The 26,541-nt window shown below is 39.4% G+C and overlaps 1 protein-coding gene across 3 annotated transcripts in view; it reads left to right on the top strand.

Annotated features, from left to right (window-relative positions):
* FAM3D (FAM3 metabolism regulating signaling molecule D) overlaps positions 1–26,541 on the top strand; it is a 713,044-nt gene that overhangs the window by 52,204 nt on the left and 634,299 nt on the right. For all 3 annotated transcript variants that reach the window (XM_044078817.1, XM_044078815.1, XM_044078816.1), the window contains exon 2: positions 2,123–2,164. The gene's annotated coding sequence lies outside the window, so the exon portion shown is untranslated. The remainder of the gene's footprint in view (positions 1–2,122; positions 2,165–26,541) is intronic.

Genomic DNA, 26,541 nt, shown 5'->3' with positions numbered 1-26,541 from the left:
AAAAATTATTGGACCAAGAAGGACCAGGTGCCAAATTGGAAGCAATCTCTCCTTAGGCTGAACAAGCAAATAAGAGCTCTAGTGAAATCCTTTAAAGCCAACTTTGAGTGCAAATTGGCCACATCTACTAGAGACAATCTTAAGGCCATCTTCACATATGTCTGCAATCTCAAAGGAAGCACCCAAATCTGTTCAGAACTGGTGGTCAAGTACACCACATACACAAATGCTGTAAATATAGCCAATCTACTGGCTGCCAGATTCAGTGAAAACTTCTCCCCTCTGTCCCCCCATCAGTAAATCAGGACATCCCCAGTACCTGCCCCCACCTCTTATCTCTAGGGAACAGGTCATCACTGCCCTCTCAATGGCAAAAAATACAGCCTCCATGGGACCCGATAACATCCCAGGCTGCATCCTACATGAACTCAGGCATGAACTTGTAGCACCATTAGGCACCCTATTCAGCCAAAGAGGACCAGCTTTGTCCATCCAAGTGGAGGACAGCCACAGTCATCCCTTTACACAAAGGTGGAACGTCCACTGATCCAGGAAATTATAGACCCATCAGCCTAACTAGCCTGATCTGCAAGGCCATGGAATGGATTATCATGGATCTTATTAACAGGGACATTGGCAACCTCCAAACACTCAATCTCGCACAGTATGGCTTTGTCAAGGGGGGAGGTCATGTCTGTTAAATCTGATCGACTTCTTTGAAAGCCATGGATGAGGAGAAGATGGTGAACACTGCCTACCTTGACCTGGCCAAAGCCTTCAACACTTTTCCCCACTAGGGCATAGTAGATAAAAATCTCTCAACTTGACATCAATCCATATGTTAATAAACTAAGAAACCACAGGCTAAAAGCTTTCAGTCCACTCCAACACAAAAAACGTAATTTGTTATAACGTAATTTAATGTAAGTGCTTTCGCTGGAAATAATTTTACAGCTTCCTCAGACAAAAAACACTTTTACAATTAAACACACACTTTTAAAATATGGACTACCAATGAAGTTTGTTGAACCTCCTGATGTCATGCAAGCACATTAACAATTAAAGCTACACGGGGTTAAACCATCACAGTAGCCGTAATAGTAATTATTTAACCCAACAACATCCTATTACTACAGTTCTGACAGCATTAAAAATTACCAGTACTATTAGTTCTGATATTGGCCACCTATCTCTGATTTAGCATTATTCTGTGCGTTTGTCTCAGATTGTGATTTGCTCTTCATAAACTGTGTGGTTTTGTTAAAACCATTGAGGGTTGCTGACCAGTCACTAAGTAATGATAGATATTTGAATTTCAGAATTCATATCCTTCAGAAAAATGCATGCTCTGTCAAACCTAGTATTTTGTTACCTAAGTACATAAGAACAATATTTATAGGTTCATAGATAAATTCAAAGTAGTCAGTTTGCAGACTATTCCAAGCTTAGCCAATAACCAGAGGTCAGAATCAAATCCTGTACCCTATATATATATGTGGTAAAGACCTTAACCATTATACCAGCCTCTCTCTCCTCACACGACAGTGATCAGAGGTAAGAATAATACCCTATACCGTGTGTCAGTAAAGTAGACACCTTAACCATTATGCAAACTAGTCTCAGATTTAAAATCTCTCCTAGGTTTTGCCCCCCAATTAATTTTAACATTGTCATTGATTCTTCTGCTATGTATTTATATATATATATATATATATATATATATATATATATATATATATATATATATGCATACACAGCTATATATATATATATATATATATATATATATATATATATATTTTTTTTTTAATTTTATTATTCAGATATCTGAGGTACACAGACAAATTATTTATAATTCTTGAGATTGTCTTTGGAGGAGAATGACTGCTGTTTGCTCAATATTCTGGCTTTGCAGGATTAATATGATTTCTATGAAGCAACTTGGAATACTTTAATGTGTGACTACTAATTGTATTACTCATGCATGGCATTACATGTCCATAACTTTTTCATAATCAGATATCTGAAATGCACACAGAACTAGCTATAACTGTTAATTGGGTATGGAAACTGTCTGCTAGTGCATTAACTGACACTCTTGTCTTTTGTTTTGTTTAAACAGTCCCTGACCTGGTTTTGCAAGACTATTTTGCATTTGTGTGAGGTAAGATGAAATATTTTATTGTTGTCACTGTTGTTGTTATTATTATTAGTAGTAGTATTGTTTTTTTTCACCAAAATTGGACATGAGAGATACACATAATAAAGTGGCTATAATTGATGGGTATGGATATCACTGCTTTACCCCTTCTGTTGTTTGAATACTGTTAAACATTTACTTATCAGTTGTGGTGGAAGTAGTGTCACCCAATATATATTGTATTTGCTGAAATCTGCATTAAATTAAATACACTGTAATCCCACAATATTAATAGCGACATTGACTATACTTTTTAAAATTTCTATCACAAGCAGCAGCATTGCACAAGGTAAGTTCCTATCTTTGGAAAGAGGGTTTTGGGTGGGTGTTTGTATTTGGTTAATTTCTAAAGCAAAATGGATAAGGTAATCCTTTGATGTGATGGTCATTGTAAAGCCTTGAATCTGCGCTATTCTGGTTGTGTTAAGGGAAGGGAGTCTTAGTTATTCAGACAGCTATCAAGGCTATATAACAACTGTGTACCATGCATGAGTTTTGCACACATAATGTGGAAAATCTATATATCTGGTATTTGGTTAAAGTATTAACTTCTAAAAAAAAAGAAGATAAGTATCTGTCTTTGGTAGTCTGGCAGGAGCAGGCTGTATGTAAAAATGATTACTGACACAGTGGCACAGTGAGCAGAATTACTATCTCACAGTGTAAGGCTCTGGTTCAGATTTTGGCTGTGGAATCTTCTCTCCCCATCTCTGTGGGGGTTTATTTATGTGCTCTGGTTTCCTTCAGCACCTTGGGGATGTGATGTATAGTGTCAATCTTCAAACTGGCTTTAGGTAAGTGTGCAGTATTTCTGTGTATTTGTGCATCTTGTGACAGATCTGGCTTGTCAGGGGCAGTGCTGTTATATCAGTATATTTGTGCATGTGTAAAAAAACAGTTCATCTTATAATAGATCTGGTTTGTCAGAGAGAGAGAGAGAGAGAGAGAGAGAGTGTGTGTGTGTGTGTGTGTGTGTGTGTGTGTGTGTGTGTGTGTGTGTGTAAATAATATAATCTTTTTTTTTTATTTATGGACACACAGTATTGACAGGCACATATGCAACTCTTTTGGGCCTTCCTGGTAGCAGTATAAAGTAAAGTTAGCAAATAATTATCTTTTAAAAATGAAATGTAAAATGCATCATAAAACAACCAGAGCCTCAGAAATTTTGGAGGACATATGACTGCCCCCCCCCCTGTTGTTTGGGCCGGGGGCAGTGTGGTGATTATTTCTTTAACTTTCCTCACAATCCTCAGGGCATGCCCAGAAGGTTACTATATATATATATATATATATATATATATATATATATATATATATATATATATGGATCTACCTTACTAGATCGACATGTGAAAACAGCGAAAACGACTTCACCGATGCCAGAAGATCGACAAAACAGTGAAAACGACTTCACCGATGCCAGAAGATCGACAAGGCAGAAGACCGACGGAGGAAGACACCGACGCTGAGAACACTGCGATGGGGAAAGGATGTGTAAGTATGCGGTAGTGACGGACAATAGGGTGCGAGTAAGGTAAGTGTGCGATGTTGACGGTGTGTAGGGGTAGGGGTGGGATAAGTGAGTTAGGGTTAGGGCACGTGTTAGGTAAGGGTGCGAGTAAGGTAAGTGTGCGATTTTGGCGGTCTGTAGGGGTAGGGGTGGGATAAGTGAGTTAGGGTTAGGGCGCGGGTTAGGTAAGGGTGCGAGTAAGGTAAGTGTGCGATGTTGGTGGTCTGTAGGGGTAGGGTGGGATAAGTGAGTTAGGGTTAGGGCGCGGGTTAGGTGAGTGTGCGATAGTGACGGACCTTAGGGTAAGGGTTTGGGTTAGGGTTGTAGATAGTTGTGTATGTATGGGTTAGTGTTGATTTGTAAGGATTTTGGTGTGCTTGTGTTGTGTGTGTGGGTTTTGGATAGGGGATTTGTTTTGTTTGTTGGTATGATGTGTCGGGTGTATGCGATGTTGTGTTTGTGCACTGTCGATCTTCTGGCGTCGGTGAAGTCATTTTCGATCTTCTGGCGTCAGTGAAGTCGTTTTCGCTGTTTTAACTTGTTGATCTAGTAAGGTAGATCCATATATATATATATATATATATATATATATATATACAGAGGGATGTTTACTATTAGGAGTAACATGTTGGAATAAATTCCTTTGATCATTATTTCTTTTACTTTTCTCACAATCAAAAATCAGACTTACATGCAGGTGGTTATCTTTTGGGGATAGGGGTAAACAAGCATGCAGTTTTATATGTGCCTGACAGCAGCAAGTTGAAATATGTTACTGTATTCTGTTAGTTTTCTTGTTCTTTCATACTTGTCCCAGTCTGACATCAGACTTATAGATAGTAGGTGGCTGCCTTTTGGGGGTTAGAGGTGAGTAAGCACGCTGTATATATGTTTGACAACAACCACTTGAAATATAGGACTGTTGCCATTTGTGCCTTGACTTTCATCCAAGTCTAATACCAGAGGGATTGAAAGAAAATGACTATCTTGTATTGGGGGAAGTGAAAGAGGCATAATTCCCAAATATGCTTTATGTACCCTCAGAAACATTTCTGTTCTCTTCTCTGTTTATTGTCAACTGCTGTTTTGTCAGACATAACTGATTTCTTCCTTAAAAGAAAAAATAAGACAGCTTTTCTTTCCTTACTGATATGTTTTTATTCAGTACCAAAAGGTTGGTAAAAGAACTGTCACTGTACATTTACAAAAGTGCTCTTTGTTTACAATAAGGCTATAAAACTGCTGGTCGGCTGAGTCATTCTGGTCGTTACTGAATATCACTGACAGTGACCACCTAGTTTCTAACTATGTAAGGTAATGTTATAGATGAAGACTGGGTGTTTCTGTACTACTTAGTTATTCACACAATTTTACAGGTACTCAGTCGGCAGCCGAATACTGTCTGTGAATGCGCTTGTGTGTGTGTGTGTGTGTGTGTGTGTGTGTGTGTGTGTGTGTGTGCGCGTGCGTGCGTGTGTGTGTGTGTGTGTGTGTGTGTGTGTGTGTGTGTGTGTGTGTGTGTGTGTGTGTGTGTGTGTGTGTGTGTGTGTGTGTGTGTGTGCAAGCACTTGCTCTCACAAGTATGTTTGTTATAGGATGTTAATCAGTCAAGAAAACTGCAGATTGCTAAGATATACTGATCTAACTTTGAAAATAGGATCCAAGTTTGTATGAAATCATTATGAATCAGTGATGGTAGCATGGGGAAAGATCACTCAGGTGCAATTTCAATTTATTGGGCACCTACCACTTATACCATTGCTACTTGGTAGACCCACAAGATTAAGTAAGTGGGGTCATAAGGGCCGGACAATTAATTTAGTCAAACTTATAAAATACTAATGGCTATTCTTAACAAGAGAAAGGGAGATTAAACAGAAAAATGCTGCAAAAAAAGGAAGTAGTACTAAATATTTTTGATCTTGGTTCTCAAGAGAAGGAAACGCCTACACTAAAAGGACTCTGCATTAATGTGTTTTACAAAGCTCAATCTCACTGTAAAATGTACAAGAATTATAAAAAATTGTAAGTACACAAAGCATGGAACCAGTGCATATTTGTTTTCCATTTCAAAAAGAAGTACTGAAGTTAGTGACAGCAGTATCGGTCCTTTTAATTAAATTATATGAGGATAGAAAGGTCATTATAAAGTGGTAGATGATCTCTGTGTTGTGAATCCATACTGCGTTAGACCTTGTAGCCATGTGGTGGTAGGTATACAAACTTTACCTCAGATGCACCTTTACTGCTTTCCCTATTACTGAAGTTAAAAACAGCTCTGGAGGTTTCTGTCTTTGGCTTCACTTTTGTAAATGACAACAAATGCTTCCCTGCCATAATCTCATATTATTTGATTAGCAGAGCATAGAGCCAACAGCATGTTGATGAGGTTTATGTACAGTTAAGCTAGCTATTTCATAGGGAGATATAATAAAGATTAAGTTTGATACTATAATAATCCTACCCACTGGCACAGAGTCAGAATGGTTGTATATGCCACTAGTAGTCTTAATTCATTATCAGCTCAGCTGCTAAATGGCCATCTCAGAGAGGGAGAAATGTATGTTGTACACACACTGGAGACAATCTCTATGGTTCAGGTGCAATTCATTTACATTGATGAAAATCAAACTTACCATGAAAACAAAATCAGTATTCCACTGTTCAGTATAACTGGTGCTTATTTACAGTTCAGCTCAATGTCTGTTAAAGAAACACAGCAGTCTGTAACAGTCCATAGTCTTGGTACTCCAGTTTGGGTCCTCCTATAGAACTCATCACTGTATCAATCTGAATCAGTTAGGATGGTTAGAGCTGCCAAATTTAATACTTTTCAATCAATTAATAGTAGCCCATAAGATCCTGTATTTACCTCAAAATACACCCATACTTACATCCCTAGTCATCCCCTATAACAATCTCAAGACCTTACGCTCAGCTAATAACCTACTTGTACAAATATCAAAATCCAACAACTTAGCTGGTGACACCTTGTTCTCCAATACAGTAGGTAAAGCCTGGAACATCCTCCCAAGCCAGCTAACCTCAATATCCTCTGTCAGCTTATTTAAAAGCAAGCTTAAATCCTACCTCAAATCACACTGGCTATGCCCCTGTGTTAACCCAGACTAAGTACCTAACTATTAACTAGACTCCCACAATTCCTAGCCTCCCATGATCATGATCTTGTGTTGTCTTACTAATTTTTAGTGAGCTTAACCTTCCTTAGGATTTTTTCTCATGTAAATAAGTATATACTGTGGAATGATCAAACACCTTCATATAGTATCACAACCTATGTGTTAAATAACACTAGAAATCCATCCTTGTTTGCTGTTCTTCTATACTCTATCTATTGATCTCTAGTGTTTTTCTTTCTTACGTTTTTGTGAGACCTTAGTATCTCTTATCATAAATTACTAGGTGTATCTAATTTTGTAATATGTTATAAAGATTTGTACTACACCATTTCTAATACAAATATATTAGTCTTTTTCATCTATTCTTAGATAAATTTGTCCTTTTTCCTACTGAAATATAAAATATATAATCTTAGGCTTGTACTATAATTGTTAAACCTATGTACCAAATTATACTGTTATTGTCTTTGTCTTGACCTTTTATGTTGTTGTAATTTGTGGAGCTTTTCTCCCCGGGCCTCCACTGAAAATGGACATATATCCAGCTGGACTAGCCCGGTCAACAATTGTAAAAAATAAAAAACTGTTGCACTAAGGTGCATTCATCTGCATAAACATGTTTTGTCCCTCTGTTCCCAATGACCTGCCTATCTCCCCTGTGAGTGTGAAACTGGGCTTTTTATCTGAGACACTGACTACCTAACCAGTGACTTGTGTGCATGCCTCATGAAGTCAGACAGAAGGTCAGTTGGTACTGTTATACAATGGGAACCTTTTTATCTGCCACTGAAGTATGTTGCACTCCCAAGAAAGTATTTGTGTGAGACTGGCAGATGTCCTAAAGATGAATTAATATGGCTACCACACACTTCAATATTTACTGTCAAAACAGCAAAAAGATCATCAGCCAAGGTTCTGAAAGATAAAAAAATATTTAATAACCAAAAAAAAGCCTCTCTAATTGTCTCTACAAGAAAACACAAAGTTTTTACAATAAAACACATTTTCTTGTGGAGACAAGAGGAGGAGAAGTTATTTCTTTTTTTCTCGCTAGAAAATGTTTCTTTTATTTTGCAATTACCAGATCATATAAGAAAACTTATATGCTTAAGAAGCCATATATTTTAAATGCATCAGTTCTGTGCATTAAACTAGCCTCTTTACCCTTTGTTCAGATCACAAAGTTACAGGAGCAGAAACTTCACACAAATATGGTAATATAGTACCAGCAGATGTGTTACTGCATTCTTCACCAGTGCAGGTGTATTACACTTTAAATCATTGTTATTTAGGTTGTATATCTGCAGTGGTGGTGCTGCGGTAGTGTTGTCGCCTCACAGTAAGACGTTGCCCCGTTCGATTCTCAGTTAGAGCGTCTTCTGTGTGGTGACATGCGTGAATGGGCATTCCTTCGTTGAAGGTTGTGTGTCAGGCCCGGCAAGTCAGCATGTAAAAATCTACTGCCAGTCATTAGCGGACTGGAGTTCCACTGTGGCGACCCCTAACAAAGAAAAGCCAAAAGACACAACAACAACAACTGATAACTAAATGTTATCCTCTACCGTGTAAAAAATAAATAAATTACACACACACACACACACACACACACACACACACACACACACACACACACACACACACACACACACATGCACACACACATAGACACACACACACACACACACACACACACACACACACACACACACACACACACACACACACACACACACACACACACACACTAGCAAATGAAAAACTACCAGCGCCATAAGTAATGGTAAAATACCAGTTTTAGAGAAAACTTTTAAAACTAAAGTAATCTAACAGCAACAGGGCCAGTTTGGTTAACAATTCATCAGTGTACTAAACAAGAACAAAACAAAAAGAGTCCTTAAAATTAGTTTGGAGATCATGTGACTATCTCATGCATGAAAATGTTTTTAAAGACCTACAGACAAATATCACATTTCACTAGATGCTGAATATGGCTGCAAGTCATACTGCATATACAGAACTGAAGTCATCTTTGTAAATAAGCATAAAAAACTGCAATAAATATCTTAACACAACAAATTAAGTCTTTACAACTGCTAAATGTTAACAAACACTATTTATTCAAAGAATGTAGAAACTATAAACAGCAGCATGCTATCCATATGTATAAGATACTTGCAATAATTAACTATCTTATCAGAAATTAAAATCTATAGTTATATAAAAGTGGTCATTAAGACTTGGCTGAAACATTATCCATGTGGACATTTCCCACATTTTTCTTTTGGACCCCACTGTTCTCCCATTTGTGACTATACGTAAGCTTCAGTGTACTAAAAACACTAAATATTGCTGAGGCGCTTGTCAAACAATGACTACAGAAAGCAATGCTTTCTAACCCCACTCTACCTTCCTGAGAACACTGGAAAATATGAAGGTCTCTCCAAACACCATTATATTGGGCGACTTCAACTACCCAGACATAGACTGGGAGCATTACTCTAGCTCCAACACCCTAGCCCAAAGGTTCCTAGAATTTATAAACTCAAATGCTATGGAACAACTTGTTACCACTCCCACAAGAGGGGAAAACATACTGGGCCTGATCATCACCAACATGGGGACTCTATGCTCCAGACCAGAAGTGTATCCCTCACTGGTAAGATCAGACCATAAACTAATCTCACTGGATATTCACATCCCGACCCCACCCCCTGCCCAGAAAACCACAGTGAAAAACTTCTCTAAAGCAAATTTCACACTCCTCAAAACCAAGGTGGAATCCTTCAAAGCCCCCGAGCCTGTGGAAAATACGGCCCAGACAGCAGAATCCTTTATAAACGCATTCTATGAACACCTTCAGGAATGCATAGATCATGCAATCCCAAATAAAACCAAGACCCAATCCTCCAAAGGCAGACGTCCTGTCTAGTGGACCCCAGCCATAAACAAACTATACAATAGAAGGAGGAAGTTACTACATGATAGAGCAAAATCCCAAAAAGGGAAGGAATCTTTGATCAGTATTAACAAAAAACTACGGGCACTCGTAAAATCGTCTAAGGTCAGCTTCGAGAGAAAAATTGCACAGGACACTAAGGATAATCACAAGGCTTTCTTTAGTTATGTTAGGAACCCGGGTGGGAATTCCCAGATATGCTCAGAATTAGTCCAAAATGACAAAAAATACATCGAACACAGACATTGCCAACATCCTAGCTGACAGGTTCAGTGCAAACGTGCAAACCCCCCCCCACCAAAAGGGCAAACATCTATCCCAGCAGAGTGCTGCCCCCCTGACATCTCAGATGCTCAGGTAAGAGCTACCCTCTCCAAAGCAAAAAACACAGCATCAATGGGACCAGACGGTGTCTCGGGCTGCGTCCTACATGAACTCCAATCATGTAGCCTTACTACAGGATATGTACCCAAAGAGTGGTGTACAGCAACAGTGGTCCCTCTCCACAAAGGTGGTGCCTCAACAAATCCTGGAAACTATCGTCCCATAAGCCTGACTAGCTTGGTCTGCAAAGCTATGGAAAGGATCATCATGGACCTCATAAATAAAGATATCGGGGACCTACAGACATTGGATCCTACCCAGTTCGGCTTTGTTAAGGGCAGATACTGCCTCTTAAACCTGGTCGATTTCTTTGAAACAGTCACCAAGGCCATTGACGAGGGGAAGGTGGTCCACACAGCCTACCTGGACCTCGCAAAAGCCTTCGATACAATACCCCACTTGGGCATTATAGATAAGCTCACCAGCTTAAATATAAACCTCTATGTCACTAGATGGGTTGCAAACTGGCTCAAGGACAGAACCCACATGGTTAGAATTGCTGGAGCCATGTCAGACTCCAAACCAGTTACAAGTGGCATCCCACAAGGCTCATTCCTGGGACCTCTCTTGTTCAGTATATATTTCTCGGAGGTACAGGCCAACACGGAAAGACTGTGGCTGACCAAGTTCACAGATGACTGCAAACTGGGCTCCATAATTGACTCTCCAGCCGACACAAGCATCCTCCAAAAGGGCCTCATAGAAACAGACAACTGGTGCCAGAGCCATGGCCTCAAGCTAAATGCCAAAAAGTGTATAGTCATCCCCTTTGGCAAAAACAAAGTGCCCACAAATTACCACATAGGTGATAATCCATTAAGTACAGAAGAAGTAATTAGGGACCTGGGGACCCAAGTTGATAGCATTCTCTCATTTGAAAACCACGTGGCCAAAGTGGTTAGAAAAACATTTTATATAGCCCACCTATTCATGAAAGGATTTACATCTAGATCAGGGGAGGTAATCATGCCTCTTTACTCATCCCTCATCAGGCCCATAATTGAGTACAATGCCCCTTTTGGGATGTACCTTACCAGACACCTGCAGCAACTGGAAAGACCCCAAAAGTACCTCACCAAGAGGATCAAAGGGCTCAAACAGATGCCATATGCTGCCCGGTTAAAGAAACTCCAGCTCTACTCAGTGGCATACCACCTGCTCAGAGGCGATCTGCGCCTGACATATAAAGCCATGTCCAACCCGGAATTAATGGACATGCTGCACCTCAGAAAATCCAAATCCCATCGAGCTACGTGCTCGAGAGACTTGAACCTCAGCACTGAAATAAATAGGACATGCTGGAGGGACAGATTCATAACCCAGAGGCTCCCTTCACTCTGGAATAAAATCCCAGTCCAGGTTAGGCAGAGTCCCTCATTGACTCTCTTCAAGAGGAATCTTAATGAGTGGATGGGAGATCATAGGTTTACCCCGGGTATCACTTCTGTGTCACAGTTAGACAGAGGCACAGTATACTAACCTTGAAAAAGGGCATAGCAAAATTAATTTAAAATGGGTTGCAAAAGCCAAACACACTCTGGCTAGGCTTATAAATGCCCTAGGGCAGATAGCCTAGTATAAACCTATGAACTATCTACCTATCTACCTACCTATCTGTGTCAGTCTGTCTTTCTATCTATCTACCAATCAATCTAACTTGTGTCTGATTTTTGAGAGATGTTCACTGATTTATACTTTCAGTGTCTGAGATGTTTTGCCTATATGAAAAGCTTTACATGAGAAATGCGTTGTGTAAATCACCAAGATAAATTGGCATGTAATTACTTGCCTAATCTTATATAATCTCAGGTAGTTGACAGAACAAAAATGCTTTAACCTGCAGACATCCTTGGAGTGAACACGATTACCATAGTAAGAGCTACCTAATGATTACTGCATAACGTTATGTCGAGGCATCCTTTTACGCACACTTGTCTGAAGCTTTTCCTTTTTGCATATACATGTCTATTTATGACAGTCAAAACTTACCTTAACATTTTTTTCTTGTAATAACGTACACCTGAATGTATTCTTTATTATTATTATTTGTCTGACAGGTGAGTATGCACTTTGCAGAAAAATTATTGTAAATGGTAATTTTCTTTTCCTTTGTTGACAACAAATCATCTCCAGAGGCCCACTGTACATTAGACTTCTCAGTAATGTGACTGTCATACCCTGCTTTTATGAAATCACACAGTAAGTTCTCTGAATTATTCATAACATCCGTCAGATAGGTTCATTGGTTCATATGTTCTTACTAAGCTTATGGCCAAAGGAGACCATTGAGAAGCTCAGCCATATTACCCAATAATGGTGGGAAACTGACAGCATCAACCATTAAGTAGCCTTTCTCTTAATTTCCACTGTGAATATTTGCGAACACCCATCCAATCTTCCAGACTGGTTTTAAATTTCTGCTTGCAGGTAAAAGCATCCTATTCCAGAAATGAGTAATATGTTGGATAATGTATCTGTTATGCTGTCTTGTATTGTTGAAGAGGTACTGTAGGTTTAGATTTCCATAATAGGGAGCCTAACTTCTCTTAGAACCCATTAAATGTCAATCCAGAAATGATCAATACCTAATCATCAAACATTGAGCCATAAAGGATTGCAAAAACATAAAAAATATTTTTTTCCAGGGGGCATGCCCCCTCCACACTGCCACGGCCCTTGCTAATTATATATACCAACTCTGAGATTGCACTAGAGTGGAGAAAGGGAATATTTTCAGAACACCACTATACCTTGATCTCATAATCAAAATGCCAACACTTTTTCATCAGCTTTTTCACTCACTGACGAAAACGCAAATTGTCTTAAAATTCAGCACCCCTAATAGATGTTTGCTTTAGCACTGGTTCTATTTAGTTGAGAAGATCAAACACAATTTTTTTAATAAGTAGAAACTGTGATTTTAAATTATTATTCACCACGTTGGTTTATAACTGAGCAACATATAGACAATGTATAAAAACAGTTAGAATAAGTAATGAAGCTGAGATGAATAAACTGCTGGTAGAAAAAATGCAAAGTAGAACAAATAAACCAGCAAAACAACACATCGCTAGGGAACTCATAAAATATGTAGACTTTAATGACTTAAATGTTGGTAAGCTCTTTCACAAATGCTTCATCAGACCATACACTCAACAATATCAATTAGAACATTTAACTATAGGCATCAATCAGAGGTCAACCAATCACAAACTCCCTCATTTTTAAAATCATGGAATATAACACTAAACATGTAACAGCTTAAAAATGCATACATTCAAATAAAAAATGTAAAAAACATTATACATCTGGTCCTACATAGTTAATTACCTTCTAACACCACATCCCGTCAAGAAGGGTTTAACGGGAACCTTCTCATTGAGTCCATGTTGCTGATCTGCTCTTAATCTCATAATGCATCTGACTTTCCTTATCTCAGTAAGATTTCTAACATAGCCCCCTCTAACACTAATGGGTGTTCTATCTATAACTAAAAAGCAAAAAACATGACGTAAATAAGTGCTTAAACCATGTTGACATCAATATTCTAATTCAACTTTAAGTTGCTTAAAGATTCTCTTTCAGAATAATACAAGTTATGCCAAAATTTAGGAAAAATAAAGGCAATAAACCAATATCGGTCCACCTGAACTGCCATTTAGTAGCAGTACATGGCTGCCTGCTATGTACAGTAGCAGTTAGTCCTAGTAAACAAGGTTGCCCTTATGCTACTTGTTTTGGATTCTATATTACGCTGCTATGAGCTGTCTCCTGGACTCTAGTAATTGCATCCCTTGATGAATTTGTCTGACATACTAGCTGAAAGATTTCAGCCTCACTTCAGCTTTTACTAAGCCTATTGTTTTCCCAAAGAACAGCTTGTTAGTAGGCTACATAAGAGGCAGAGGTTAGAACCTTTCAGTGTCCACTCTTGAACTTATAAGAGATAGACTGTCTCTATCAAGGTGGCTATGGATCTTGCACACCCTCTCCATACCATACTTTTCTAGAATCAGTGACTTCTGCATTTTGACTGCCCACTGCCTCAGATCAAATAACTTCATCCCATGAAGCCTACAGATCACACAGTACCACTTGACATGACTTTTCCCACCATCCTCTCATTTCTACCTGCATTTAACACAAGTTCCACTCTAAGTATCCCTTCCTCACTGATTCACTACCCACTGTGCCCACTTTTCCCTTTTCACCTACTTGCACCACTGCACTCCAGCATATAATGCCTTCATTCTCAAGTGGTAAGTCCGTAGGTGTTTACTAGGTTAATGACCACAAGGGCCTTTTAAGCCTAGCAATGCATCCCAAATCTCTGACAAGTTCTGATACCCTTGATAAGTGTAAACAGGGGCTTGGGAGATGAAACCTTTACAAGCTAGGGCATGGGAGATGGTAAACACAGAGTCCTTTAAATGCTCTTCTCACTCCATCTGCAACAAGAGAATACTTGTTGATACAATAATGTGAAGATCCATGTTACCAGGGACAAAGTCAAAATGTGACATTAACTTTTTTGTCCTGTTTACCTTATGAGCACAAGGTGTAGGGTTTGATTCTCACATAGGATAATTGGCTAGGCTTAAAATGGCCATAAAGTGCAGCTAGCCTAGTAATAATCTATGAACCTGTCTATGAACCTATGAGCCCATTTCTGTTATTGGGTAACACTGAAACTAATTGTGGTCTCTTTAATACTCAAGAAAGGATAAACTACTCACCACCAGGAAATGACAATTGGTATGAAAAATACTGAATGCATCAGAATGCATGAGAAACAATCTGCAGCATTTGACGTCTGGACTCCATCTCAAAACTTAGACCATGTCATAAATATAGAATGTGGACAAGCCATTTTAGACTCTTCTAGTATTCCCACAAGCAGCATTATCAACCCCTAGGGTCAAGTTAGTAAATTACAAAATATAAATCAAAACATAAGAAATCTAAAAAAAATCAAAATGTGAAATAGAAAAGAAATATAAAATGCCATGCAACAATGAAAAGCAACATTGCCATAACTAAATTTTAGACATGCACCATTCCATGTTTCATAGTGTGAGGCACGGAGTTAACAAAATAGTACTTTCTGAAACACATGTGATGTGTTACTGAGAAATATCTCTTCTTACTACAAAAAGATAAATAAAGAAATGCAAATCAAAATTAATACATAAAAATGTTTTTCTCAGCAACATACAGAAATAAAACAAATCCAGGAATATGTCATTCACCTTAATTTTATTTAGCAAAACAAACTGCATTCTGAATAAAGGACAATGCTGAACAAAGTAGTTTCCTGTGCAGACTAACAGGCAATACAAGACATTCTCCCATTTAAAAAGGTTATTGCCATGTTTGATTCCAAGCAATGGCAGTCCACTAGTGCTCAGTTTATCTTAGGAAACCCCCCCTCTGACCACTCTCTTTCAACTACTATACAATGCAAACTAGACACAAGTAGGACAAGCAGCTTTTCAGATAATAATTCCCTGCTGGAATTACTGAATCAAGGAGCAGAGCAAATGGACTTACTCAGTAAAGAGTGATCACTGCTGTGTTGTTACCATCTTCCAAAAAATAAACAACCTCCCAGCCTTCTTTCTAACGCATTGGACTTCCCTTCCTTTTAACCCCGTGCTCATCACCACTGACCTTGTAATATTGCACTGCAAAAGAGTCTTCACTCATACAGACAGCAGAACATCTTTAGATTATTTTGTGCATTCTTTTCCTTAATAATATTAATTCTTGAAAATCTTCCTCCATTAGAACACAAAATGTTAAAGCCTATTAGCACCTGAATTTAAACTGAGGCATAAAGACTGGTTTAGTGATTAAAAAAACAGCAATAGGACTAACTGAAACTGCTTTTCTGCCATGTGGGCAAAATAAAATAATGACCTGTGATTGTTAAGGTTATTGCATCAGTGCTCACTAGTCTATGGTCCAAAGTCACTACACAAAGAGGTCAGCTGCCTCACAGGGCATCTTAGGCCCATCTCCTTAAAACTTAATGTTAAGACATACTCAGATCCTATAAGGATGTCTTGCTTTCACTGTCTCCATTCTCATCTTAGTAAGTTTTCTTCATTTGGCAGCCACGCACATTTGCTTGTCTATCTTACATTACTAAGACTCTACCCAAGTAGGAAAGGCATGTATTGTATGACTCGCATAGTAAATACTCAAAGCTTGACGTACCTAATTCTTCCTTCATTACTGCACTATTCAAACACATCTTCAGTCTCTCTCTCTCTCTGTATCCACATGACAATTCCATAACATGACGGGAAACTGCACTGCTAAGTACTGGCAGACACCATCTTCTACCCCAGATATATCCTGTCATCACTTTCAGAACTGTTGGCACATGGTCATCTCAGGGAACATTACATCCTTTTAGCTTGCTGTGTGAACAAAAGTACAGTCCTAAGAAGATTTTTAAGAGAAGTACTTCCATTTGATACCACCTACAAGCCTTCTAATGAGCACAACCTCACATGTATGCTGTTTACAAATTTGTCTAGATTCAAGGTGCTCTTCACAGATCTCCACAAATACAGAGGACTTGACAAAATGGTCTAACAGTGTGCTGGTATTTTCCTTGCAGATCACAATCTCAGAGTCCTACCTCACAGATATCCATTATCATCTAAGTGAACTATCAGGAAGAGTCCTGAAAGGTTCATTTCTACACTATCATTTGGTCACTATTTATCACCTATACTATTACATATGCTTCTGTCAGTGCACATATACATTAACAAGGTGGTTTACTTTTGCAGTGATGACTCAGTGTGCTATTTGTACCAGCCTTACACAGGATTTTTCACTAGTATTCAGTGGATTCATGAACAAGGACCTGTCCATCAGCTTCTCTAAAATAAAGGCAGTGCTGTCTAGAGCACCTGTTAAACAAAATAAGTTCCTGTTAACTGTCAAGTTGTATCTCTTAGTGCAGTGTACACTGAAACAATCTAGAAGTACAAGTATGCAGGCCCATGGCTGGAACCCATGGCTCACCAGATTAAGTAAATCTTGGATACACTTCTTATTTTAACTTTGTAACCAAAGAGGTTAGAACTGCAGTAGGCAAAGGAGTATATTTTCCCCTCTGGCATACTCCATCTCAGTCATCAACATGAAAAAGATAACAAATATTTAAGAACTGCAAACATTACAGCAAAAACATATGTGTTTATAATTCAGTTTACAAGGGTGGAGTACCTCTGCTTAAAACTAAACAGAACAGGACAATATCCTGTCATGCACCTCATATGCACCCTTACATATAAATGACACACTCTAAAATGTAGGTTTTCGGATTTTCATCAAGTCTTGAGCTTCCAGCAGTAAGTATGGAGAGTAGGACTCCCACCCTCCCACATTGTCCAATTAGTGCTCAATTCCCAAGTTTTGATGACCTGTTCCAATTTGATTTGAAATAAGATCTGTATATTCCCTGACACTTCTCCTTCTGCATGTAATCTTAACTCATAAAGAAATAATAAATAGTTAGCACTAAGAATAAATAATTTTCAGATTTGATTGGGCTTCCCCTGAAACAGATCTGGACCCTCCCAAAAAAGATGATGTCACCTCTGAGAAATTATCTAGAATATGCCCTTTCCTTGCCTGTAGGCACACACATACACACACACACACACACACACACACACACACACACACACACACACACACACACACACACACACACACAAACAAACACACACACACACACACACACACACACACACACACACACACACACACACACACACACACACACATATATATATTGATATCCTTGTCCATCTGCTCATCTACTATACAGCCAGTAGGATACAGATTCCGAGATTAATTTCAACATCTATGGCAGCCTTAAATCAGTGACTTCAGAACATTAGGCATGCTTACGCTATTGGAGTTACACAAACCTAGTCTGGAATAGTACAGTTGTGTACACTTACCATAAATGTAGATGTTCGACTGTATTCACTGTTGCAGTCATTACATTTGGGTAATCTGCTTGCAGGTAGCCCTCAGTCGGCCTGATTAACAAAGTCTTGGGTCCTGCATCGGTTGCTGTCCCTTTTTCTATGACATCAGGTCGTCAGGGGTATAAAACATGCAGCCGATGCCATTACATCAGTGTTTCTTGCCCCAGATGTCAGGTGCCCCTCTAATGGGGAGAAATTAAATATAAAAGTACAATGATATACCTCCAACTAAAAAGCAAATACACCAAAAAGGCTTTTAAGCATAGTAAAGCATAGTAGAGGTATAGCCAAAAGAATTTAGAGGGCTGGACGGATGGTAACCAGGACTGCAACAGTGAATACACTCGAACATCTACATTTATGGTAAGTGTGCACAACTGTACTATGTTCTTCAAGTTTCACTGTTGCAGTCATTACATTTGGGTAGATTCCCAAAGCTGTGGTTGGGAGGAGCAATTTAGATAGCATTAGGACCAGCTATAAGGCCCTGCAAGACTGCAGTGGCAAAGCCAGCTCTGGATTTAGAGAAGTTTGGCAAATGGTAATGCTTGGTGAAAGTATGTACAGAACTCCAGGTAGCAGCTTTTAGGATGTCCCTGGTAGGGACACCTCTGAGAAAGACTGTAGAGATAGATGCATCCTTGGTGGAGTGAGGTCTGATCTCCTGGGGATAGGTTTTCCATGGTGCTTATAGCAGAAATGAATGCAATGGCCTATCCATTTAGAAATGGCTTGCATTGAAATAGCCTTCCCCTCTGCCCCTGCAGCAAATGCTACCAGCAGTTGTTCAGATTTACTTTGAGATTTAGTCCTGTCCAAGTAGAATCTGAGTTGTCTGTGAACATCTAAGGAATGCAGTATCCATTCCCCTTTGTTCTATGGATTGGGAAAGAAGATTGGCAAATGAATGGACTGATTAAGAGCCACACTGGATACCACCTTGGGCATGAAGGATGGATTGGTTCTGAGGGACACCCTGTCCGCATGAAAGATGATGAAAGGCTCCACTGCCATGAGGGCCTGTAATTCAGAAACCCTTCTAGCTAAAGTGATTGCTAAAAGGAAAGCTGTTTTCCAAGAAAGAAATTTTAAGTCTGCAGTAGCAGCTGGCTTGAAAGGAGGTAGAGTGATATAATGAGCTGAAATGGCCGAGGCGTGGATTTTAATGGAGGAAAAAGACAGGCCCTTATGAAGCATCTCAGTTAAGTATTGTAAAATCTGAGGTAAATTGGGCGCTGCTGTGCTCATCCCTTGAGATTGGTTCCAGGCACAGAATCTTTTCCATTTTTCAGCATAAGATTTTCTAGTGCTAGGCCTCCTTGCCTCTAAAATGATACCCAACGCAGGTTTACTAAGGGATGGTAAAGGAGCGATTGTGTAATTAGCTAGGCTGCAAGGTTCAGCGTTAGAAGCTAAGGGTGCAGAATCTGGTTCTCCTGCTGAGACAACAGGGTAGGAGTCTGAGGCAGGTGCCATGGGGATAACCATGACACACTGCGCAGGAGGGGTTACCAGTGTTGGTGTGGCCCGTCTGGAGCAATCAAAATAATCCTTGGTTTGTCCTGTTTGATTTTTAGTAGTACTTTGGAGAGCAGAGGCAGAGGGGGGAAGGCATAGACTGATAGGTTTTTCCAGCTGAAGGGCAGAGCATCCACTTTCCAGGTTTGTTTGTGTGGAGTCCTTGTGCAAAATTTGTCCAATTGGTACTTCTGAGGAGAAACAAATAGGTCTATATCTGGGCTCCCTCATTTGCTTGTCAACATGTTGAAAATCCTTGGTTCCAGTTTCCACTCATGTGGGTCCATGAAGTTTCGGCTTAGTCCGTCTGCCAGTGTATTTAACTTTCCAGGCAGGAATTGAGCTTGTAGGTGCACTGGGTATCTCAAGGCTGTGTTCCGCAATGCCATGGCTAGTTTGCAGAGGGGGTAAGAATGTATGCCCCCATGCTTGTTTATGTACCACATAACAGTGGTGTTGTCCGTCTTTACCATTAGTTGTCCTGGAAGAATGTGGTCCTTGAAGGCTGTCAGAGCATTCTGTACAGCTAACATTTCTTTTTGATTGATATGCAGGTGTATTTGACTTGGGTTCCATTTGCCCTGAATGCACTTCCCTGCCAGGTGAGCCCCCCATGCATAGTCTGATGCATCTGTTATTAGCATTTGGGTGGCAGGGGGTGGTGTGAAAGGTAGTCCCTTGTTTTGGTGGAAGGCCTCTGCCCACCGAAGGAACTCTAGGCATAGGCAAGGTATGATAGGAATAATTGCTTCTAGATCCTGAGAATGTTGACACCATAGGCTTTTTAGATACCATTGTAGTCTCCTCATATGCAGTCTTGCATATGGAATTAGAAGAATGCAGGAGGCCATGAACCCCAAGGCTTGCAGTATTTGTTTTGCAAATAGCAGAGTTTTCGTGGCCACTTGTTTGAAGTAGGTTGTCAAATGAATTTGTTTCTCTGGCGTGAGGTAGGCCATCTGGGAAGTTGTATTCAAGCTTGCTCCCAGGAATATAATTTGTTGACAGGGTACCAGGTGTGATTTCTTTTCATTTATGGTGTACCCCAGACAAGTTAGAACCCTTTGTACAAAGGCCAGATGATTCAAAAGTATGCCCTGGCTTTCTGCCTGAATTAGACAATTGTCCAGGTATGGGTATATTTGAATATTTCTTTGCCTGCAAAATGCAATAACTGGAGCGAGGCACTTTGTGAATATCCTGGGCACAGTAGATAAGCCAAAGGGCAGTGCAGAGAACTGATAGTGCGTGTAGCCTGCTTTGACGCGTAGGTATCTTTTGCAAGATTCCCTGATTGGGATGTGCAGGTATGCTTCTTTTAAATCTAGTGTTGCCAACCAGGCATCTTTGCCTAGCATAGGAAGTAATTGGTGAAAAGTCAGCATCTTGAATTTTGGAATCTCCAAAAAGGTGTATAGAGTAGACAGGTCCAGGATAGGATGACATCAATTGTCTTTTCTGGGTACCAGGAAAAGTCTTGAGTAGAAACCTTGTCCCTTTTCCTCTTCTGGTACCAGTTGAATAGCCCCCATGCTTAAGAAAGTACTTGTTTTTGGGTCTCTGCCCACTGATTTAGGGGTAAGTCCGGCCACCCACTTGGTGTTGGCAACGTGTGGAAGTGAAATCTGTATCCCTGGGACACTATATTTAAAACCCATTTGTCCTGGGTAATGAGTTCCCAGTTCTTTGCGTGAAGAGCAATCTTTCCCCCCAATGGGGCAGTCAGTTGATAAGTGCTTGGAAATTTTAAAAGGAAGTCATTGAGACAGTTTACCATAGGGGGGAGTCTTATTACTCTCAGATTTGGAAGTGGAGGCCGCCCACTGCTTAGTCCTGTGTGTCTCCTGGGACTGAAACCTGGGGTTTTTGCTTTGTCTGAGTTTGGCTTGAGAAGACCTGGAAGGGGCTGGAAAGGACCAATTCTTAGAGGGCCAGTGCCTACTAAATCTAGGAGGCTGAACTTGTAAGAAATCTTTAACAGTTTGCATAGATTTAGCTTTATCTTCCATCTTTTTAAGAACTTCCTCAGCCTTGTTGTCAAACAGGAGGTCCTGATTTAAGGGTGCATCCAACAATTTAGCTTTAACATGATCAGGAAAAGATTGCTCCTTAAGCCAAGCATGCCTTCTGAACACAGACCCAATAACAGTGGCCCTGCAAGAGGCCTCTAAAGAATCAAAACCACATTGCAAAGTATGTTTTCCAACTTGTTCAGCAGGATGCATTAAGTCCTGTAATTCTTTATTTTTCACACAGTCAGGAATCAACATCATTTTCTGTTTAAGCAATCCAATAACATGTTGCTGATACTTTAACATATGAAACTGACAGTTTAAAACCCTAATGGCCAAGGTTGCAGAAGTGCAAACCTTCTTACCCCATCTATCCAGTGCCCTGGAGTCTCTATCAGAAGGGGTAGGATTTTTAGCGGTAGAAGCCTTAATACCCTTGGGTCCCTGTGAAATAGTCTCTGGATCCACAATAGGATTTTTAAAAAGGAACCTGTGTGACTCAGGGACCCTGTAGTATCCGTCTGGTTTTCTGGGAGCAGGAGGCAAGGAATCAGGGGCCAAACTAGATTCCAAAAAAGCATCATCAACAATGTCTAGTACAGGAGGAATAGCTAAAGGCCTATGCTGAGGTAGGAGTAAGAAATCCCTAAGCCTCTTTTTTGAATCAGAAAAATCCTGGCTTTCCCAGTGGAAATGCTTCCTTAGAGTATGCAAGGATTCCCAGAAAGAAAAATCCTCTGGAGTGGAAGCAGAGGGAATAGAGTCCTCTGCATCAGAATCCTCATAAGTAGATAGGGGTAAATCCAGATCATCAGAAGAATCAGTAAAAACAGAATCCTGGTCAGATGATTCATAAACCACTTTGGTCCTAGGCCTCTTAGAAAAGGGAGGTTGGCTACCCCTGATTAGAGTTAGTAGATCATCAGCCATTCTTATCATTTGTTTCTTAGGCATAGAGGCCTGAGCATGTGGCCTGGGTGTTGTTTTTTTAGGCATGGTTTGAGATTTAGGCCTAAGAGAAGAAGGAGGTATCGGTTTAATATGCAAGTCCATAGGCCTGACTACACCCTCAGAAGCCGGTGCCTGCACAGCAGCTCTGGACCCATCCAAGGTAGAGACATCCGCGGGTTCCATAGTTGAAGCATCTCGTAGCATACCAGACTTCGAATGGGTCTCAGTAGAGGCCTGCAAATCAGAAGTAGCGGGTATCAGGGGCTGCAAAAATGCCTCACTGAGTACCGGCGAGCTGGTGACTGGCTTAGGAGAAGCATCATTGGTAGTTTTGGACCTCAGAGGCCTGTCTCTGTCTTTATCTTTGCGTTTTTTCGGAATCCTGGTAGTCGGATGGCTAACTGACGACATTACTGGATAATTAAACTGAGAACCGAAATATTTAGAGATGAAAATATACCAACGATGGATAGTGCGCTGATTAAATAAAGCACAAAACCGACAGCAAAGTACATCGTGGTCAGGGCCTAGGCAAGGAATACAGTACGAATGAAAATTTTTATGAGGTATTTGCTTTCCACATGTAATGCAATTATTAACTTTTACTGACATCGGTAAGGAGCAAGAAAAAGTTTCCCCAATAGGTACTTAGCTTTATTTGAAGACTTCGGTTCTGAAACTCGAAAATGAAAAATTTCAGGAGTCAGCCGACTGGCACTTGTGAACTGCTTCTGCTTCGGGCACTGCACGGCAAGAAAGACTGGTGTAATAGTGTCAGCTGCATGTTTTATACCCCTGATGACCTGACGTCATGGAAGAAGGGGCAGCAACCGACGCAGGACCCAAGACTTTGTTACTCAGGAAGACTGACGGCTACCTGCAAGCAGATAACCCAAATGTAATGACTGCAACAGTGAACACGAAGCTCATCTGCACTGAGCCAGATCATTCTAGTGAAGTGATAATCCATCTGCACATACAGTGACTGCTCAGACACTATGATGCCTAGATTAGCAAGTTTTATGTTATACTATTAGGTTAGACCTTAGTCTAGTTTACATTAGAAAAATTTCCTTCTCCTAAATAATGTATCTTGATTTGCACATTTAAAAATGGATACACCTCAGATGTTATCACTCTGGGGTACAATACAGAATTTTCTGTATCTGCATATTCTTACATGCAACATTATCTAACCTGTTTTACTTTTCTGTACTCCCAGGTCTTATTGAAAATTATTTTACAGTGGATCATCCCATCTACAATGTTAAAAATCAATTGAATGAAATAAATATTTTCAACACACACACATGTCACATTGACAGAGTGAAGTGGGTAACTTTCCACATCCTGTCGGTGAGTCAGAAGTCTAGGCTTGTTGCACAGATACCATTGAGGCCAAATACAGTGCATTGCCCAACATCAGTGCTGTTCAAATACTCTAGCTAACAATTAAAATTAAAACTAAATCAGTAAGCCCAGGGCAATCAAGTGTTCTCTCACTATGAATATGACTCTTCTTTAACATGATGGACTCAACATTATAATCTGGCTCTCTGCTTGATGAATATTAGATCGTATTTGACAGGTTCAAACTTCTGCTAGACTGCATGATACTCAGTCCACCAATAACCTAATCTAACCCCATTTATGTCAGCTCCTTGGTTGACTAACAAGTTGGTTGTGTGTCATCAGTGAAAATGTTTTTCAAAAATCAAATCATTGGATCCATTGAATGCTTACTTGTCAGTTATTCTTTTCCTGTTTCCTTCCTTATAGAAGACAATCAATTGGTTAGACTAACCCACAATTCATAAGAAATTTGACTAAGGGGCTGGTGGAGTGTGTAGAGTTATTTAGGTATAAATACTGTTGAAAAAAACTAGTAAATCATTTAACCACCATCTCAGCAACTTTGCACTCAATTTTGATCATATCAAAGTGTTAAACAAAGGTTTTTCTTTTATCCCCACCCAGATGGCCAGTTTGACTAACAGGATAATTGATGTCAAATTATGTGTAAGAAAACTCAATTTACATTATATTCTACATGATGTTTCTAGTTTGAACAAAGATTCCAAGATACCACACAAGAAGAGTACATATAATCCCAGTTTACATAATACTTTATAACTTTTTCAAGATAGATGTGAAGCAGATTTGAAATTAAAAATGGAAAAGAGACCAAAGAGATATAATCTTTCAGTTGTGAAAGTACAGCCCTGAGTGATTTGTCTAGGAACAAAGATATTAGAATCATGAAATCCGATAAGGGCGGCATGTTGGTTATAATGAACAACAGTGACTACAAGCAGAGTGTCAATAGGATGTTACAGAATAACTAATGTTATCAGGAGACCTCTAAACCCGAATTACAAAAGAGATCTCATTGATCAATAACACGCTCCTTGAACTTTTTTTGCCAAGGAAACAGTTATCATGAGGTTTTGGAATTTATGCAGGTGGAGTAACCTAGAAAGGCAAGACTTTTTGGTATCCCTAAAGTGCATAAAAATTGGATGGCACCTCCTTTTAGACCTGTAGTTGCTGAGGATGGTTATAAAACAAAACCATTTTCTATTTTTTTAGATCATATCCTTAATCCAGTTGTCCAAAAATCTGAATACTATCTATAAGACTTGTGGCATTTGCTTGAGTTACTTCAGAAGACCCAAATAACAGAAGGAAGTAAAGTCTTTTCCTCACTAGATGTGGTATCCTTATATACAAGTATTGAACAAGACAGTGCTGTTGAATCAGTAAGAGAGTACCTCACTTGTTTCACTAATTTCAATAACAGTTTGATCAGTACCATTTGTACATTGCTTAATATAGTGTTGGAAAACATTTGTTTCTCTTTCTGTACCAACAATAAATGGTGGGGGGGGGGGGTACCCATGGGAGCAAGAGTTTACCCCTATGTTTGCAAACCTGGTGATGTCACATTGGGAGCAAAATCATTTGATGCCTCATAGTCTATACTCCAAGGTTTTGTTTTACTGGAGGCTTATTGGCAATTTGATTTTTGTTTGGACAACCTCAGAAGAAGAATTTGATGAGTTATTGGACTTTGTTAACATCAGCATAACCTTCCTAAGGTTTATGAAAGTTGGTTATGGAAAGACTATTAATTTTTTGGACATCACTCTCACAATAAGTGAAGAAAATGATGTGATTCAGAGTAAGAGTTTTAGGAAAAGCACATTTATAAATAATTACTTTTATAGGCAAAGTTTGCACCCTTCACATATGGAAAATGCAGTAGTGAAGGGGAAATTAATTCATCTGAGCAGACTAACTAGTGAGGATGAAGTATTTAATGCAGAATTGAGAATATTACAAAGCTTTTTTGTTGATCAAGACTACAGTTTGAATTGGTTGATCAAGATTCAATGGGAGGTTCTATTGCTTATAATGTCCACACCTAGACCACTCATCAAGAAGATTGAAAGTATTCAAGCATTGGGCCTTGAGGTGACATCCACCAATGTAGAAACAGATGCGATTGGATTTAGAAGGGCTTTTCCTCTTCCTATAACAGTGTATCTTGCCATAATCAAGAATATTATAAATAACAGCTGGAAAATTATTTTGGGAAATTTTGACTTGGCCAAATGTCTAGATCTGTGCCCATTGTTCACTTATAAAAGGATTAACATCATTAGGTCAGTATTGGAAACAGGAAGTTCTGAACACTTGCCAAAAGATGTTAAAGTAGGAACTTTTAAATGCGACAAACACAGACAATGCTGATTCATCAATAATGTGTGAGACATCCACATTAATGCACACAAGGTCACCATCAATTCTAAATTGAGATTTGACTGTCAATTTAAATGTGGGGTGGAC

This window comes from Protopterus annectens, chromosome 7.part1 (assembly GCF_019279795.1).
Source record: "Protopterus annectens isolate FY-2018-M chromosome 7.part1, PAN1.0, whole genome shotgun sequence".
NCBI lineage: Eukaryota > Metazoa > Chordata > Ceratodontiformes > Protopteridae > Protopterus > Protopterus annectens.
This window is presented reverse-complemented; position numbering and strand designations above follow the sequence as displayed.